Source organism: Phyllobates terribilis, unplaced genomic scaffold, assembly GCF_046119375.1.
Source record: "Phyllobates terribilis strain yellow unplaced genomic scaffold, ASM4611937v1 Scaffold_4__5_contigs__length_816908805, whole genome shotgun sequence".
Lineage (NCBI taxonomy): Eukaryota > Metazoa > Chordata > Amphibia > Anura > Dendrobatidae > Phyllobates > Phyllobates terribilis.
Window position 1 is genome coordinate 90095047 of NW_027362764.1, and position 17739 is coordinate 90112785.

The window sequence follows — 17739 nt, forward strand, 5'->3', positions numbered from 1 at the left end:
TTAAGTAAATTTACAATGCTGATTTTCTCTGCAATGGAGGGAAGAGATTTCTTAAATGGATGTAGAGGTGCAATAATGCTTTAGGCAACCAGTGAAGAGATGAATATGGCTATTAGTAGTGTGTTTCCACACACTCAACACTGCTGCACGCAGAGTACAAGCTGCTCACAGGGCTCCTCTGTAGCCCACACCCCATATATACACACACTACATACACTACCACATTTAAATTTTCTTCCAGGCATGTGACTGATCACATCCATACAGCTTTAGTGATGTGCAGGTCCTGGTAGCCCCTTTCCTGCCCTGCACCGATCGCACTGATAAGTGTGGGGCAGGAAGAGAAAGAGCAAATCTCGAAGTGGTCTGGAAGGACGCTGGTGTCCGTGTTCTCGATCACAGGAAGTTGCCTTCGGACTACAAGGCACAAGCTTTAGCAACTTTTTTTCTTGCTAAAAGGGAGTCTCAGGCTGTGTGCCCACGTAGCATTTTTCAAGCGTATATGCTGCGGAATTTCCGCAGCGTAAACGCTTGAAAAACGCATGTATATCCGCACCCCATGGTCCCCAATGGGATTCCGCAAGTTCTATGCACATGCTGCGGATTTTTCCGCAGCGTTTATGCCGCGTTCAAAAATCCGCAGCATGTCATTTAATTTTGCATTTCCGCAAGCGGAATTGCCTTTGTCCAATGCATAAAAAGCGCAAGGCAATTCCGCATGTGGAAAACGCGTGATAAACGCGCGAAAAATGCGCGATAAACGCGTGCGGAATTCCGCATGCGTTTTTCCGGGAGAGGACTTGCATTTATGCAGCAGAAATTTTCTGCTTCATAAATGCAACGTGGGCACATAGCCTCATAGTACCAAAAATACAGTAATCCTCTTATCTCAGTCAGCCACTCAAAAACAGAATAATTCAGTAGGAAATTAACACTCATGTTCTCTGCAGTATGTTTAAATTATTTCTATAGTTAGCCTACCTTTGGGGTATGTTAACCCATCGGATTAAAATACAGGACATATTTCTGCAACAAAAATCTGTGTGTCATCGATTTGCTGTAGGATTAAAGGGGTTGTCCATTACTCAGCGATGTCGACGCCTGCTCTCCTGGCTCCGCTGGAACAGTGCCCGCAGTGGAGCAGAGTATAGCGGTTATTTTACATGGGGTAAATATAGTGATTGACAACTCCTTTAACTTCATTGTTATTTTCAACTGAAATAACTGACAACATTCGGTCAAAAGCACAACTGGAAATCCACATGGAAAGTTTCAACTGCATGTGAACAGAGTTGTGGAAACCCAAGTCACATGATCTGGCATGGATTCATGAACAGAATCTGCATAAAAAGGGAAGGTGTCACATTGAAAGTGCAGTCCAAGTGGGTGGTCCTAATTAGCATCGCCCACTCGCCAAAAATGACCAGAAATTTAAATGAATAAAAAACAAGATATACTGTATCTTCTCCCACAAAACCATCAGTGTGCTCAGCTCCTCCTGCTGTACTGGACTGTATGGTCAATGTCACAGGTCTCCTTTGAACTCTATAGCAGGAACTGATGGTCTCCATGCACAGCATTTTTAGGTTTGATATTCTTGGGGGGGGGGGGGGGGTCACTGGCTTTTCTTTTGTCAAAATATACACATGGTGTATTTTATTCTGGCATTTAGCAATAGGATTCTAGTATTTCAAAGAAGCAGCATTACAAAATAATATAAAAAGCCAGCACCAAAAGATAAAGAACAGAATGAGCAAATACCATTTACTTACTACAGGGAAATAATACATGTAAATAGCATAGGGTACTTACCTGACACTATTGTAAGTCCCCAATGTCATTTACATGTACTATTCATTCACTTACTGCAGGGTATTTGCTCATTGTTTTTATCCTAGGTTCTGTCTGATAGTGGACACAGTGTGAACATGCACTTACACATTGCATTTATACCAATATGTGTGCCAGCTCATTTCGTTGGTTAAAAATAAACTTTTCTGCAATGTCAAATGTAAAGGGGTTACCAGGTCAAATACTACTGATGGCCTATCCTTTGTATTAGCCCACGAGATTCAAGATAAACCTTTGACATAAAATCCACTTTCAAGCTAATCAGACTTAACGTCCCCCATGCTTTACACTGTATCCGTGCATGCTGACATTGACTCATGAAAGTAAAGCCTGTGGCTTCCTATTTAATTACTATGCCAGGACCCAAGTATAATTTGAAATTAATCCGTGTGAAATAAATGTTTATCTCACTTTGATTCTTATACCGGCCATACTCCTAAATGTGAGCAGACAACTCTCCTGACTGCCCTATACACCTGTGCTCCGCTTATCCAAACGTTCATTTGTCTTCTACATGGAGCGAGAAAGTCTCTGCCAGACTCCAACAGTGGCTTAACAGTGGGTACGGAAAGTATTCAGACCCCTTTACATGTTTCACTCTTTGTTTCATTGCAGCCATTTGGTAAATTCTAAAAAGTTCATTTTTTTCTCATTAAAGTACACTCTGCACCCCATCTTGACTGGAAAAAACAGAAATGTTTGCAAATTTATTAAAAAAGAAAAACAACTATCACATGGTCATAAGTATTCAGACCCTTTGCTCAGACTCATATTTAAGTCACATGCTGTCCATTTCCTTGTGATCCTCCTTGAGATGGTTCTACTCCTTCATTGGAGTCCAGCTGTGTTTAAATAAACTGATAGGACTTGATTTGGAAAGGCACACACCTCTATATAAGACCTCACAGCTCACAGTGCATGTCAGACCAAATGAGAATCATGAGCGCAAAGAAACTGCCCAAGGAGCTCAGAGACAGAATTGTGGCAAGGCACAGATCTGGCCAAGGTTACAAAAGAATTTCTGCATTATGCAAGGTTCCTAAGAGCACAGTGGCCTCCATAATCCTTAAATAGAAGAAGTTTGGGACCACCCGAAGTCTTCCTAGACCTGGCTGTCCAGCCAAACTGAGCAATTGTGGGAGAAGAGCCTTGGTGAGAGAGGTAAAGAAGAACCCCAAGATCACTGTGGCTGAGCTCTAGAGATTCAGTAGGGAGATGGGAGAAAGTTCCACAAAGTCAACTATCACTGCAGCCCTCCACCAGTCGGGCCTTTATGGTAGAGTGGCCCGACGGAAGCCTCTCCTCAGTGCAAGACATATGAAAGCCCGCATAGAGTTTGCTCAGAAACACATGAAGGACTCCCAGACTATGAGAAATAAGATTCTCTGGCCTGATGAGATGAAGATAGAATTATCACCAAAAAGTTCTAAGAGGTATGTGTGGAGAAAACCAGGCACTGCTTATCACCAGCTCAATACAATCCCAACAGTGAAACATGGTGGGGGCAGCATCATGCTATGGGGGTGTTTTTCAGCTGCAGGGACAGGACGACTGGTTGCAATTGAAGGAAACATGAATGCGGCCAAGTACAGAGATATCCTGGATGAAAACCTCTTCCAGAGTGCTCTGGACCTCAGACTTGGCCGAAGGTTCGCCTTCCAACAAGACAATGACCCTAAGCACACAGCTAAAATAAAGTGGCGGCTTCCGAAAAACTCTGTGACCATTCTTGACTGGCCCAGCCAGAGCCCTGACCTAAACCCAATTGAGCATCTCTGGAGACCTGGATGGCTGTCCACCAACGTTCACCATCCAACCTGATGGAGCTGGAGAGGATCTGTAAGGAAGAATAGCAGAAGACTTGTTGCATCATCAGCCACTGACGTTCACACTGTCAGATGATGATCTCCTTGGGCCGTTGGATTGGCAGAGGGGTCAGGAGGCCCCCCATACACATCAGATGGTGGTCACCACTTGGTCTCACTTAAATCGGTGAGTTCTGTGTACTCAATGATAATCTTATTATTGTGCAAGAATGCTTGTACTTAGCAAAAAATGCTTTCTTCATAGACTACTGAAAAACTGCAACGTAAAAATGTATATGACCACTCCATGACAGACCATAAAGAACATTATATGTCTGCAGGGACAGTTTTGAAAACTTGCTTTAAAGTTGAGTTGGCAGCAGGGTTTTTTTGCTAGCTGCTTTTTGAGTGTGCGCTAGCAATCAGATATTCTATTCCACTGTATTGTCACATACTATTAATATATTTTCATTTGGATCAACTGTTATTTTTATTCAAAACACCTGAATTCTTCCACTCTTGTTTATGAGTCTACAAACATCATCCACAGCTTTTTATCTCAAACTGCAGTTTGTATTGTATTTTTTTGATCTTCAAGCTCTTGCACACAGCAATACCATATACACAGACCTATAGGAAGTGTCTAATGACTGATATCATGGACCCTCAGGCACTGACTCACGGTTGAACTGTATGTGCAATGTTTACATGCATCCACAAAATATTACAGGTTTTCCTTTTGTAACACAAAACTATTAAACAAGTTATATATTTTTCTAGAAATGAGGGCCCCTTTCTAGAGAATGTGGGGAAAACAATCCTGCACAATCTCTTTAAATAAAGTTGACAAAAGTTATACTGGTCTGTGACAAATTGGGTTTCAATGTTTTATTTTGTGATCGCTTTTCCCTTAAAATACATAAGACCAAATTCAGACGTCCGCGTATCACACTCCAAGCAGGGTTGTGGAGTAGGAATAAAAACAGACTGACTCCAACTCCTAAAATATATAATAAACTGGGTACAGTAGTTCAATGCAGTTTGTGGGGAATATTTTTTTCATAAGAACTTGGGAAAGTTATGAAATGTCCTATAAATGTCTGTCCTATTCCTAATCTAAGGGTCTAGACTTTAACCTGAGATTAATCTGTGCTACAGTAAATTTATCACTTAAACACGAGCCATGCATGAGGGAGTCGGTGTCATGGAAATTGAGTTGTCAGAGGTTTGACTTACAGACTCCACAGCCCTGATTCCAAGTACTGAACACAATGCAAGGACTGGACACGGGCTCCTGACCTAAAATGGACAGCCTCAGGCATATATGCGACTGGCAAGTTCAGGTCATGAGACACACAGTGAGTCCATACATCACAGTCCGTTCTCGTATCGTGATACACGGACATCTGAATTCTGCCTTAAGCAATGTGCATGCAAAGAGTTTTTGATGCGTTTTCGCTGCGGTTTTCCCGCTGCAAAAACGATTATTAATAGGTCTGCCAGCTATAACAATGGTAATTCTGATGTGCTGCGCACATGATGCGGAAATTTCTGCTCAGGATTACCATTGCGGTAAAAAAACGCAGCATGGCCATTGTGCGGGCGTTTCCGCCGCAAATTCGCACCCATTGACTTGAACTGATATTTATACCTGCGGATTTGCTGCGTTTCAATTAAAGTTAATGGCCACAAATTTGCGGCGGAAACGCGATGTGGGTGGAACCCGGGTCAGGAGAAGACTACTACTCCCCTCATCCGACCGCCACTCCCGCTGATAACAGCGAGAGCGGCATGGCGGGGGGTGGGGGGTGGGGAGAGAAGTAGTCTGCTCTGCTGTACCCGCGGTAAAAAAAAAAAAAAGTCCTTATACTAATCTGTCCGGCGCCCCCCGTGTCCTCCTGGTACCCGGCGATGCTCGATGCTCTCACCTCGGAGGTCGACGGTATACTGCGGGGAGAGCGTTCGCTCCCAGGACCTGCGGTCATGTGAGCAATCAACTGATTGCTCACGTGACCTCACCGTGGGAGCATTCTGAAGAATGTTCCCAGAGTGATGGTGGTGAGAGCTCACCGGGGGTGATCAGCTGATCTTCAGCTGATGAACCCCAGTGACCTACTGCACAGCAATGTAAACTGATAGGAGTGATTTTACACCCCAGTCAGTATACACTGCTGTCTTCTACAGCAGTGACATCAGTGATTGCTGATGACACCCGGATCGCCGTGGGACACTCGTTGGCGGTACATGGACTGTGTCTTGACGGCGGACAGGTGAGGAATAAGGTTGTTTATTTTATTTTTTCCTTCTTCTTTTAGAAGTTCGATGGCTTCACAGACCCAGTAAAATAAATTTTTTAAAAAAAAGTGTTTATTAAAATACTTTAGTCTGGCCGTGTATTTATTGAAAAAGCGCCGACCATTTTACTACGCAGTTAGCAATGGGGGCGTCTTATAGAAGATGTCATTATCACACTTACCTCGGTTGTGCTCAAAGCAGCTTGTATATCGGCAGTGAGAGGAGAGCAGGCTACTTCTGTGTGAAAGATATATAATGACATCATGCTCTGCTCATAAAATGACCTCATCTGAAAAATGTGAGTGATCTGTGCTCTACTCCCAGTACTTTCTAATCATGCAGGAGGTTAGACCAGGAGATCAGAGCTGTATCCTTACAACTCACACAGAGAATCCTGCTCTAAACTGTGGAGGGGCGGGTGGGGGTTTCCTCTCTCCAGTGTGTTATTGTCTGCTTAAGATGGGTCAGTATCATATAGGAAGAAGTAGTACACACTACTAGTGAAAACTGTTTGAAAACACCCACTTGGCTTAAAGGGGTTATCTGGGACTTCATTTTTTTCCTATGGGGCTAAGGACTGTGCAAGTAGCCAACTACCTGCAGGTACTGCCATGCAACAATCTCTCCTACTTCCTGTGCTGTCACATTAACAGAGTAGTTACTTATCTTCCACCCTCACTGCCAACACCATACTGATTGACAACAGTCGCAGAATAACGTAGCAGGGAGCCAGCGGTATATCAATATGACATCGGCAGTGACACTTAATCGACAAAGCAGAAATGAGACGAAGAAACTTCTGTTTTTTGGGAGTGTCACAGAGTAGGAAAATCACCGCAAGGAGTGGTCTGAGTCAGAAGAGATCAGCTCATGGCAGAATAGGCAAGTAGTTAGCAACTTACCGATAATTGCTTAGCCCAATAGCAAAAAAAAGTTCCGATAGTCCCTTTAAACAAAAATTAACTCATTAGGTGCCAAATTGATTGCCAATATGTCCGCAATGGGGATGTGAGAAAAAAAACAAAATTAACAAGTTTTATTTTGCTCTGCAGCAGTTAGTACATCATGTGTCCAGTTCAACATGAAAAATATGGTGAAAGTTCCTCTTTTAAAAAAGTTGAAAAAGTTGGAACATGTGCACAGTAAATAGTTATGACATTGCTGTCCATGTGTTCGTTATTTTTAACTTTTACTGAGCGCTCTCTCAGGTGGGTTCCAAGCAGAATCCACTTGGAAAAGACGCCGTGTACACATAACCCAAGTGTGTAAGGTCTTGACTCATGATCAATGTCAGAAATGCTTGAACTATTTTTTTTTTATTATTATTTTCTAACAAGCCTTTGGTAAATATGCACAATACATTAAAGAGAATAAATGTTTCAGTAAGCTAATGGAAAACAAAGAAAACTTAATGAAGGAAATTAAATAGTCTTGTTTCGAAAACTTAAAGGGAATCTGTCACCCCCCTGGGTGATATTGGACCTCTACTATGGCCATACAGGTGATAGAAAAGTAAACCTATACAAACCTGTATGGCCCATAGTAGAGGTCTGATTGCAAAGCATGCCTCCGGCCCCGTTTGGCTGCGTACTACATCGCAGCCTTATATTGCGCAAGCGACGGTGAGTCACTGAGACTTCCGCTCCGCTGGCAGTACGCAGCCAAAAGGGCCGGAGGGAAACAAAGCGTGCTCCATGGGAGCGGCGCTCTGTGGATGCGTGGGAGGGGAGGCAGAGCTGGGCAAGTCACAGGGCCCTGTGACGTGCAGGGGGGGGGGGGGGGGTATGGTAATTTAGCACAGAGGCGGCGATTTAGGAGAATAGTAAGCAGATAGGAGGGGTTTGCTTGGCGTCCCCCTCTGGAAAACAGACTTTATAAAACCAGATTTCTCTGCAATCAGACCTCTACTATGGGCCATACAGGTAATTATAGATTTACTTTTCTATCACCTGTATGCCCATAGTAGAGGTCTGATATCGCCCATCTGGGTGACAGATTCCCTATATGTGCAGGGACATTAATGTAGCATAAAAGTATTAAATTTTATTCATAATTATAAAAAAAAAACAAAAAAAAACAACATGACTTGGTTGGGAGTGGTTCAGTCATCGGTCTATGCATGCATCTGGATTTTTTTTAATCATGGTAAATATTAAAATAATTAATAAAATGTGATACTTTATGATTAGTGATGACAGAGTATGCCTCATTAACCTTTTCGGTTGTGCACGCTCCGGTACTCGCCAAGTATTTTAGCATACTCGGCGTTTAGTATGCCTAGCTGTTTAACAGCCCTGACACTTGCAGACGCGGCGACAATGAATGAAACTCCGAGCACACTAAAATACTTGGCGATTACCCGGGCGTGCTCCCCGAAAGGGTTAATGAAGCATACTCTCATCACTATTCATGATACATTAACATCTGTGCACATTCACTTTTTTGGAAGGTAGGTGATGACTCTTCTGTGCTTTAGAGACAGTGATTTTTTTTAGTGTGGTTTGTGCGTTAACCTGTAATAATCAGGTTTATCAGTACTGGTGTATCAATTTTGAAAGTATCCACAAAATACATGTTTATCTGTAATGAAGGGGGAAAAAAGTGTATCTAGATACACCCAGGCACAGGAGACATTCTTCCACCATTGATGAGCCGACAATTTCACCCTTTACATTGCAAGTTTGTGACATTACAGAAAGGAAAAAGGCCGGTTGTGGATTCTAAAATTTGGGCACTTGTTATTATTTATTTTCGTAACACAAATCCACCACAAATGTGTGCATTTACTCCAATCGTCAAATTGTGCCATTTGAGTGTGATGTTTACAGAAATATGATTTACAGACTTGACAATTGTTAACTACGGAACCAATAACTTGTATTCTAAAACTATTACAGAGTGGCAATGTTATTGGATTGCATTTGTGATTGATCCACAAAGTTTACATTTGTGTTTGCATACATACTGAATATATTTTAAAAAAGCACATATATTGCACTACAACACTACAAGCTAGTAAATTACTGTAGAAAAATATTGAGATTTGAGAGTCCTCAGTAGCTGATCCCTTTTAATGGCTAACTGATGGTAACAAATTGCAATCTTTCGAGACTACTCAGGCCTAAATTACTGTAGTACTATAACCAGTTACTTAGACTTGGCCACATCTATCCTTGCACAAACTTTGAAGACAAAGAAAACCAGAAAAACGTACCTAGAGGGGAAGAAAAAAAAAAAAAAGAAAAAGCCAGACAAGTGCTGACACATCAGCTCCTGAGGCCACTGATCTGGGATTAACAATCAGGGAGCGAATAGTACATGACTAAAAGCAGGAAGTCTACATGGACACACATGGAATTATAATAACCACACGTCAAAATGGCAATTTTTCATAAAAACAGGAAACAATATAAGCAACCTGCAGTGGTCATCTCTCAGGCTGCAGTGAAACTACAACTCTCAGCATGCCACATGCTATGCCAAGACTTTTAGTTTGACACCAACTGGAAAGCCAGAGGTTAGAAATTATAATAAAAACTGAATACAAAAGGAGCTTCAGACATTTGAAGCTACAAATTTAGACAAAATGGTAAATATTTATACATCTAGTACATGCTGTTACATTGTGTCCGCCACATACACAGCAGACTCCTCCACATCCAGTGCAAATCATCTATGTATGCTCCAGCAAATCTACCCAGCTAGAAGATCGGAAAAACGAGGGGACCCAGGGACAAAACCAGGACTGGTATTTCTGTCTTAGGCCATGTGTGTATTTGTGGTGGTCTTGTGTTATAAATAAACACTGCACAGAGAAAAGGTCTAAGTAACTTCCCCCCCTCTCGCTGCAAACTACCACTCCCAGGATGTCCTGTGCTCTCCTCCCACTGCACATTCCTACAGGGAAACTCCCTGCTGCCTCTGGGGGTGGAAAGGACGATCAGATTATAAATGTGTCTGCACATGGACACAATGCCCCCTGCATCACAGCCAAGTCAGGAGAGCTGTATAACCGGGGCTGATCACAGCAATGTAGAGGATGTCCCCGACATTAAACTACTAGGGCGTATCACTTTATGGGCAGGGTGTCATTATATATGCAACTCCCTAGACATAGTGTAAAGGACAAGAGCAGATAACCCATTCAATGCCAGACTAAAATATCACCCTAACCGTTACAAGTCACAAATTACATATACAGTATATTATATACATACATATACAATAGTATTAATGTATACTTCTTAGAGTCACTGCAGGGATCTATACGCACTAATGTACCACATCATATACACAAACACATCTATATATATATAGCTACAGTATATTCATTAAATAGAGGGGTATATATACACACACACACACACGTAGTACGGACATATAAACCCTAAATAAGTAGCAATGTATACACCCTGCAATCGCCACAGGGCTCTACATACAGACAAGCTGTCACAGCTATATACACCCTACAGTAGGAGATATACAAGGATCTACTACAGATGTCAGCTGTATCCTCTACTGTAGGGTGTATACAGCAGTTATGCTTTTATGTATAACTGTGTATAGCGGTCACAGCTTATACATGGGTGTATATGGATCCCTGCACGGATTGTAGGGTGTAAATATTGTATATACTTTACATGATCACACATCTATATCCAGTGCTATACACACACAAGGAGTATAATGTACATAACCTAGGGATCTATATATTTATATCCACTAAATATAGATGTACACAATTATAAGTATATATACACCCTACTACATCATGCAGGAGCCTTACTGCAGATACATTATATCTATAAATCCACTATATAAAGAGCATTATATATATACACCTGAGTAATATTAGAGCTCTCCATCCATACAGTATAGACACACACCCAATGTATACACAGGTACTACTATGTACAATTACTACCAGGATCTGTATACAGCTATCAGAAGTATACAAGGCTATATACCAGTGGTGTCACGCCACACACACACACACACACAATATATATATATATATATATATATATATATATATATATATATATATATATATATATATATATACACACACACACACACACACACACACACACACACACACACACACACTGTACAGGTCCGGTGCCCCCATCCCATTAGCAGTCCACCATGACGTCAGGTGTCTCACCTTGGTGGTGGCGGAGTCTCGGCCCGGCAGGTTTAGGTGCGGACGGGGCTGTGCTCTCGGCCCCGGTGTCTGGGGAGGTGCAGGCTGCTGCGGCCGCTCTCCCTGGCGCTGCTCTCTGTGACTGGCCTGGATACGGCCGCCGCTAACGGTTCCCGACTTCTACGCGGTGACGTCCGCGCACCCAGCCCAGTCCGCGCGCCGTGCCACAGGAAGCGCATTCCAGGCCCGTGACGTCAGCACGGGGGGCGGGGACTCTGCCGGACACGTGGGTGCGTAGAGGAGCTAGGAAGGTAGGGGGATGTCTGGAGGGGGCAGGGAGGTGACGTCACGTGTGTCCTGCGCACAGCGCCTCCAGTCCGGGGCATTAACCCCCTGCATCCTGTGCTGTTTGGATTGTTCTGCTGCTCCAGAGGGAAAAATGTTTGCAACTCGGATAAAACAACCCGAAAACAATGCTGAATTGTATTATTGTGTTCCCTCACAGTTTTCTCTATCTCTGGTTGCTGTCAGTGAAGGGAAGCACTTGTTCTCATGGAAATCCTGCAGCTCAGTATAGATAGGCTTAGAAAGGAACCAATATGGAGGACGTGTGCGACTTGTCCTAGAAATGAACAGGGAGAGTTTCGCTAGCGTACTTGAGGTCTGTGCACACTGTGATTTTTTTCAGGTAAATTTTGCTTAGAAAAAACGACACGTAAAATAAATGTAACGCACAGCAATGTGAAAACGGCACAGCTGTGCACGTGTTCTGTCTTATGACTCTTAACCCTTTCAGGGTTTGGAAATCCTCAAGCAGTTAAAAGACGTAACATGTTTATTCTTCACAGTTTACACTGGGAAGTCGCCGACTCTACTGAAAGTATAGAGCGAAAACTGCCAGAGTAAAGACAACAGCAAGGCTGCCGCAGGAAAGAGACTGCTGGCGAAACCTCCAGCTGTCTATACGGTATAGAACGAGAAGCGCCTGTGCAAAACTACAGCAAGGCTGCCTCAGGAAAGCAACCGCTGGCGAAACCCCCAGCTCTCTATACAGTATTATTATTTATTATTATTATAGCGCCATTTATTCCATGGCACTTTACATGTGAAAAAGGGGTATACATAGCAATAACAATTACAATAATCTTGAACACAATGTGACAGCAACTGGTACAGGAGGAGCGAGGACCCTGCCCGCAAGGGCTCACAATCTACGAGGGATGGGTGAGGATACAGTAGGTGAGGGTAGAGCTGGTCGTGAAGCGGTATGGTGGAGCGAGGGTTACTGCAGGTTGTACACTTGTCGGAAGAGGTGGGTCTTCAGGTTTCTTTTGAAGGTTTCCACGGTCGACGAGAGTCTGATGTGTTGGGGTAGAGAGTTCCAGAGTAGGGGAGAAGCACTGGAGAAATCTTGTATGTGATTGTGGGAGGAGGAGATAAGAGGGGAGTAGAGAAGGAGATCTTGTGAGGATCGGAGGTTGCGTGCAGGTATGTAACGGGAGACTAGGTCAGAGATATGTGGAGGAGAAAGGTTGTGAATGGCTTTGTATGTCATGGTTAGGGTTTTGAACTGGAGTCTCTGAGCAATGGGGAGCCAGTGGAGAGATTGACAGAGAGGAGAGGCCGGGGAATAGCGGGGGGGGGGGGGGGGGACAGGTGGATTAGTCGGGCAGCAGAGTTTAGGATGGATTGGAGGGGTGCGAGAGTGTTGGAAGGGAGGCCACAGAGCAGGAGGTTGCAGTAGTCGAGATGGGAGATGATGAGGGCGTGCACTAGTGTTTTTGCAGATTCATGGTTGAGGAATGTGCGGATCCGTGAGATAGTTTTGAGTTGGAGTCGGCAGGAAGTGGAAAGGGCTTGGATATGTGGTTTGAAGGAGAGTTCAGAGTCCAGGGTTACCCCAAGGCAGCGAGCTTGAGGGACTGGGGAGAGTGCACAGCCATTGATGTTGATAGATAGGTCAGTTGGGGTGGTGAATGAGATGGCGGAAAGATGATGAATTCTGTTTTGTCCATGTTAAGTTTTAGAAATCTAGCAGAGAAGAAGGATGAAATAGCAGACAGACATTGTTGGATTTTGGTTAGTAAGGAGGTGATATCAGTTCCAGAGAGGTAGATCTGTGTGTCATCAGCATAGAGGTGATAATGAAAGCCATGAGACTCTATGAGCTGTCACAGGCCTAAGGTGTAGATGGAAAAGAGCAGGGGTCCTAGAACTGAACCTTGGGGGACACCGACAGATAGGGGGCGAGATGAGGAGGTGGTGTGTGAGTGGGAGACACTGAATGTCCTGTCTGTTAGGTATAAGGAGATCCAGGATAGGGCCAAGTCTGTGATGCCGAGAGATGAGAGAGTTTGTAGTAAGAGGGAATGGTCCACTGTGTCGAAGGCTGAAGACAGGTCTAGGAGGAGGAGGACAGAGTAGTGTCACTTAGATTTGGCGGTTAGTAGGTCGTTGGTGTCTTTAGTCAGTGCAGTTTCAGTAGAATGGTGCGGTCGGAAACCAGATTGTAGGCGGTCGAAGAGGGAGCAGGAGGAGAGGTGGGAGGACAACTCAGAATGGACGTGTTGTTCCAGTAGTTTTGAGGCATAGGAGAGAAGTGATATGGGGTGATAGCTAGTCAGAGAGGATGGGTCAAGGGAGGGCTTTTTGAGGCTGGGTGTGATTGAGGCATGTTTGAAGCACGAGGGGAAGACATCAGTTGTTAGTGACAGATTGAAGAGGTGGGCTAAGGCTGGGATGAAGATAGTGGTATGATTTGGGATGAGGTGGGACGGGATTGGGTCAAGTTTACAGGCGGTGAGGTGTGATTTGGAGAGTAAAGAGGAATATTGATCTTCCGTAATGGTGGAGAAGGTGGTTTTGGAGGAGGAGGGTTGAGTAGGTGTGGGGAGGGGCTGTGGGAGCTTTAGGCAAAAGCTTTGTCTGATTGCCTCATTCTTCAAGCAGAAGATTGACACCAAGTCTTCGGCTGAAATAAGAGGCGAGGGAGAAGGCACAGGGGGACGGAGAAGAGAATTGAAGGTGTTGAATAGTTGTTTGGGGTTGTAAGACAGGGAGGATATGAGAGATGCGAAGTATGTTTGTTTTGCTGCAGTGAGTGTGGACTTGAAGGTAGTGAGGGACTGTTTGAATGCGATGAAGTGCTCATTGGAGTGGGACCTTTTCCATCTATGCTCAGCAACCCTGGAGGCCTCTCACAGTTCTTTAGTTAGGCTGGTGTGCCAGGGTTGTCTGTTGATTGTGCGAGCTTTGGTATGTGTGAGGGGGGCGACCGAATCGAGAGCTGCAGCTGTTGTGGTGTTGTATAAAGTGGCAGCAACATCTGCATCATGTAAGGGACTAATGTCTGTAAGAGGGAGAAGGGATTCAGAGAGTGAGTGTAGGTCTAGGTGTTTGATATTTCTGCGAGGGTATGCAACCTTGTGGAGTGGGGATTGTTGCCTTGGAGAGGAGAGGGAATGTAAGTAGGTTGTGGTCAGAGAGAGGGAGAGGTGAGTTAGAGAGGTTAGCTAGGGAACAGAGGCGGATGAAGATGAGGTCCAGTGGGTGGCCGTCTTTGTGGGTGGGTGTGGAAGACCACTGAGTAAGACCAAAGGAGGAATTGAGGGATAGAAGCTTAGAGGCAGCTGAGAGGGAAGTGTCAATGGGGATGTTAAAGTCGCCCATGAGGATAATGGGAATGTCAACGGAGAGGAAATGAAGTAGCCAAGTGGTGAAGTGGTGAAAGAAAGTGGTGGTTGATCCTGGGGGGCGGTAAATGACAGCCAGTTGGAGGTTGGAGGGGGAGCAGATGCGCACGCAGTGCACTTCAAAAGAGGGGAGAGTAATTGAGGGCGGCAGTGGGATATGGGTGAAGGAGCAGTTATCTGTGAGGAGGAAACCTATTCCTCCACCGTGCTTGCCAGTGGGGCGGGGGGTATGGGAGAGGTGGAATCCGCCGTACGAAAGTGTAGCAGGAGAGGCCGTGTCAGAGGGGGCTAGCCAGGTTTCAGTGATGCCGAGGAAGGAAAGCTTGTTAGTGATGAAGAGGTCGTGAATGCAGGAAAGATTGTTGCAGACGGAGCGAGCGTTCCATAGAGCTCCTGTTAGAGGGACTGGGGAAGCGGGGGCTGGGCGGATGGGTATAAGGTTAGAAGGGTTACGAGAGTTTGGGCTAGATCGTGGTTAGGAGGCGGAAGTGATTGTAGGGATGTGGTGAGGAGCGCCGGGATGTGGAGAGATGTTTCCGGCAGTGAGGAGGAGCAGAGAAAGCGTTAGTAGGTGGGAGCAGGAAAGGCCATGAGGTGGCCGTCTGTGTTTGGAGACAAAGGATTGTATGTTGAGGAATAGCTCTGAGGAGGAGGTGAGATGGGTGGGGAGAATGGAGGGAGAGATGAAGAGTTCATTACTAGGTGTAGGGATTAGGGGTGGTTGGAAAAGGTGAAGGATTAAGGGGGTGAGAGTGAAAACAAAGACAAACATTGTTTACTGTGACTTAGTATCCAGTTACCTTCAGTTCACTTCAGGTTCAATTCAGGATTAATTCATATTTCTCACACTTAAGCAATGGACACTTAAGGTGATGCACACAGACTAAAGTCTAACAGACTCCTGGCCCACAATATATTTGTAACCTAAAGTATAGAACGAAAACCACCTGTGAAAAATCTACAGCAAGGCTGCCCCAAGAAAGAGACTGCTGGCGAAACCCCCAGCTCTCTATAAAATATAGAGCAAGAACCGCCTGTGCAAAACTACAGCAAGGCTGCCTCAGGAAAGCGACCACTGACGAAACCCCCAGCTCTCTATACAGTTTAGAGCGAGAACCGCCTGTGCAAAACTACAGCAAGGCTGCCTCAGAAAAGCGACCGCTGGCGAAGCTTTCAGCTCTCTATAAAGTATAGCGCGAAAACCACCTGTGAAAAAACTATAGCAAGGCTGCCTCAGGAATGCGACCACCGGTGAAACCCCGAGCTCTCTATACCGTATAGAGCGAGAACCGCCTGTGCAAAACTACAGCAAGTCTGCCTCAGGAAAGCGACCGCTGGCGAAACTCCCAGCTCTCTATACAGTATAGAGCGAGAACCGCCTGTGCAAAACTACAGCAAGGCTGCCTCAGGAAAGCGACCACCGGTGAAACCCCGAGCTCTCTATAAAGTATAGCGCGAAAACCAGCTGTGCAAAACTACAGCAAGTCTGCCTCAGGAAAGCGACCGCTGGCGAAACTCCCAGCTCTCTATACAGTATAGAGCGAGAACCGCCTGTGCAAAACTACAGCAAGGCTGCCTCAGGAAAGCGACCACCAGTGAAACCCCGAGCTCTCTATAAAGTATAGCGCGAAAACCAGCTGTGCAAAACTACAGCAAGGCTGCCTCAGGAAAGCGACCGCTGGCAAAACCTCCAGCTCTCTATAAAGTATAGCGCGAAAACCAGCTGTGCAAAACTACAGCAAGGCTGCCTCAGGAAAGCGACCACCAGCGAAACCCCCAGTTCTCTATAAAATATAGAGCAAGAACCGCCTGTGCAAAACTAAAGCAAGGCTGCCTCAGGAAAGCGACCACCGACAAAACCTCCAGTTCTCTATAAAGTATAGAGCGAAAACCACCTGTGAAAAAACTATAGCAAGTCTGCCTCAGGAAAGCGACCGCTGGCGAAACTCCCAGCTCTCTATACAGTATAGAGCGAGAACCGTCTGTGAAAAACTACAGCAAAGCTGCCTCAGGCAGCTTTCTATACAGTATAGAGCGAGAACCGCCTGTGCAAAACTACAGCAAGTCTGCCTCAGGAAAGCGACCGCTGGCGAAACCCTCAGCTCTCTATACAATATGGAGCGAGAACCGCCTGTGCAAAACTACAGCAAAGCTGCCTCAGGAAAGCGACCGCTGCCGAAAACTCCAGCTCTCTATAAAGTATAGCGCGAAAACCAGCTGTGAAAAAACTGCAGCAAGGCTGCCTCAGGAAAGCGACCGCTGGCGAAACCCCCAGCTCTTTATAAAATATAGAGCAAGAACCACCTGTGCCAAACTACAGCAAGGCTGCCTCAGGAAAATGACCGCTGGCGAAACCCCCAGCTCTCTATAAAATATAGAGCGAAAACCACCTGTGAAAAACTACAGCAAGACTGCCTCAGTAAAGCGACCGCTGGAGAAACCGCCATAATAATCATTCAGTGTACATATGCATTAGACTAATGGCCAAGTTTCCCAGAAATGGTCAACTGTCTCGGCTACGTTCCCACAGTATTTGGTGAGTTTTTGATGTTAGAGAATTTCTGTATCTATTAGATAATTAAGGTTACTTGTGTTCTTTTCATTGAGGTTTTGAGAGCATTTTTTATGCGTATTTTTTTTGTCTCGTTATAAATAAAGCTGCTTTGTTTTGGATGCTTCCTGTTACTTGGCTTTGATAAAGCAAATGATTAAAGTACTGGGCACCACCATAATGTGGTCGGGATCTAACCTAATGCACACCAAATAAGCATAATGAGAAACAAGAAAAAAGAAGTATGCAAACCCTGGGATCACCGAAATGAAATCAAATAATTTTTATGTTTATTATTATTCAACATGTAAGTTTCTACACCGGTAAGACAGAGAAAATATATAGATGTGTGGCCAGTCAAAGAATGCAACATCCAATATGCATAAATTCAGATGACAC

General features: G+C 44.7%; 1 protein-coding gene across 2 annotated transcripts in view; it reads right to left on the minus strand.

Annotated features, from left to right (window-relative positions):
* ITGB1 (integrin subunit beta 1) overlaps positions 1-11357 on the minus strand; it is a 35798-nt gene extending 24441 nt beyond the window's left edge. For both annotated transcript variants that reach the window (XM_073677631.1, XM_073677630.1), the window contains exon 1: positions 11119-11357. The gene's annotated coding sequence lies outside the window, so the exon portion shown is untranslated. The remainder of the gene's footprint in view (positions 1-11118) is intronic.
* Between the last annotated feature and the right edge of the window lie 6382 nt (positions 11358-17739).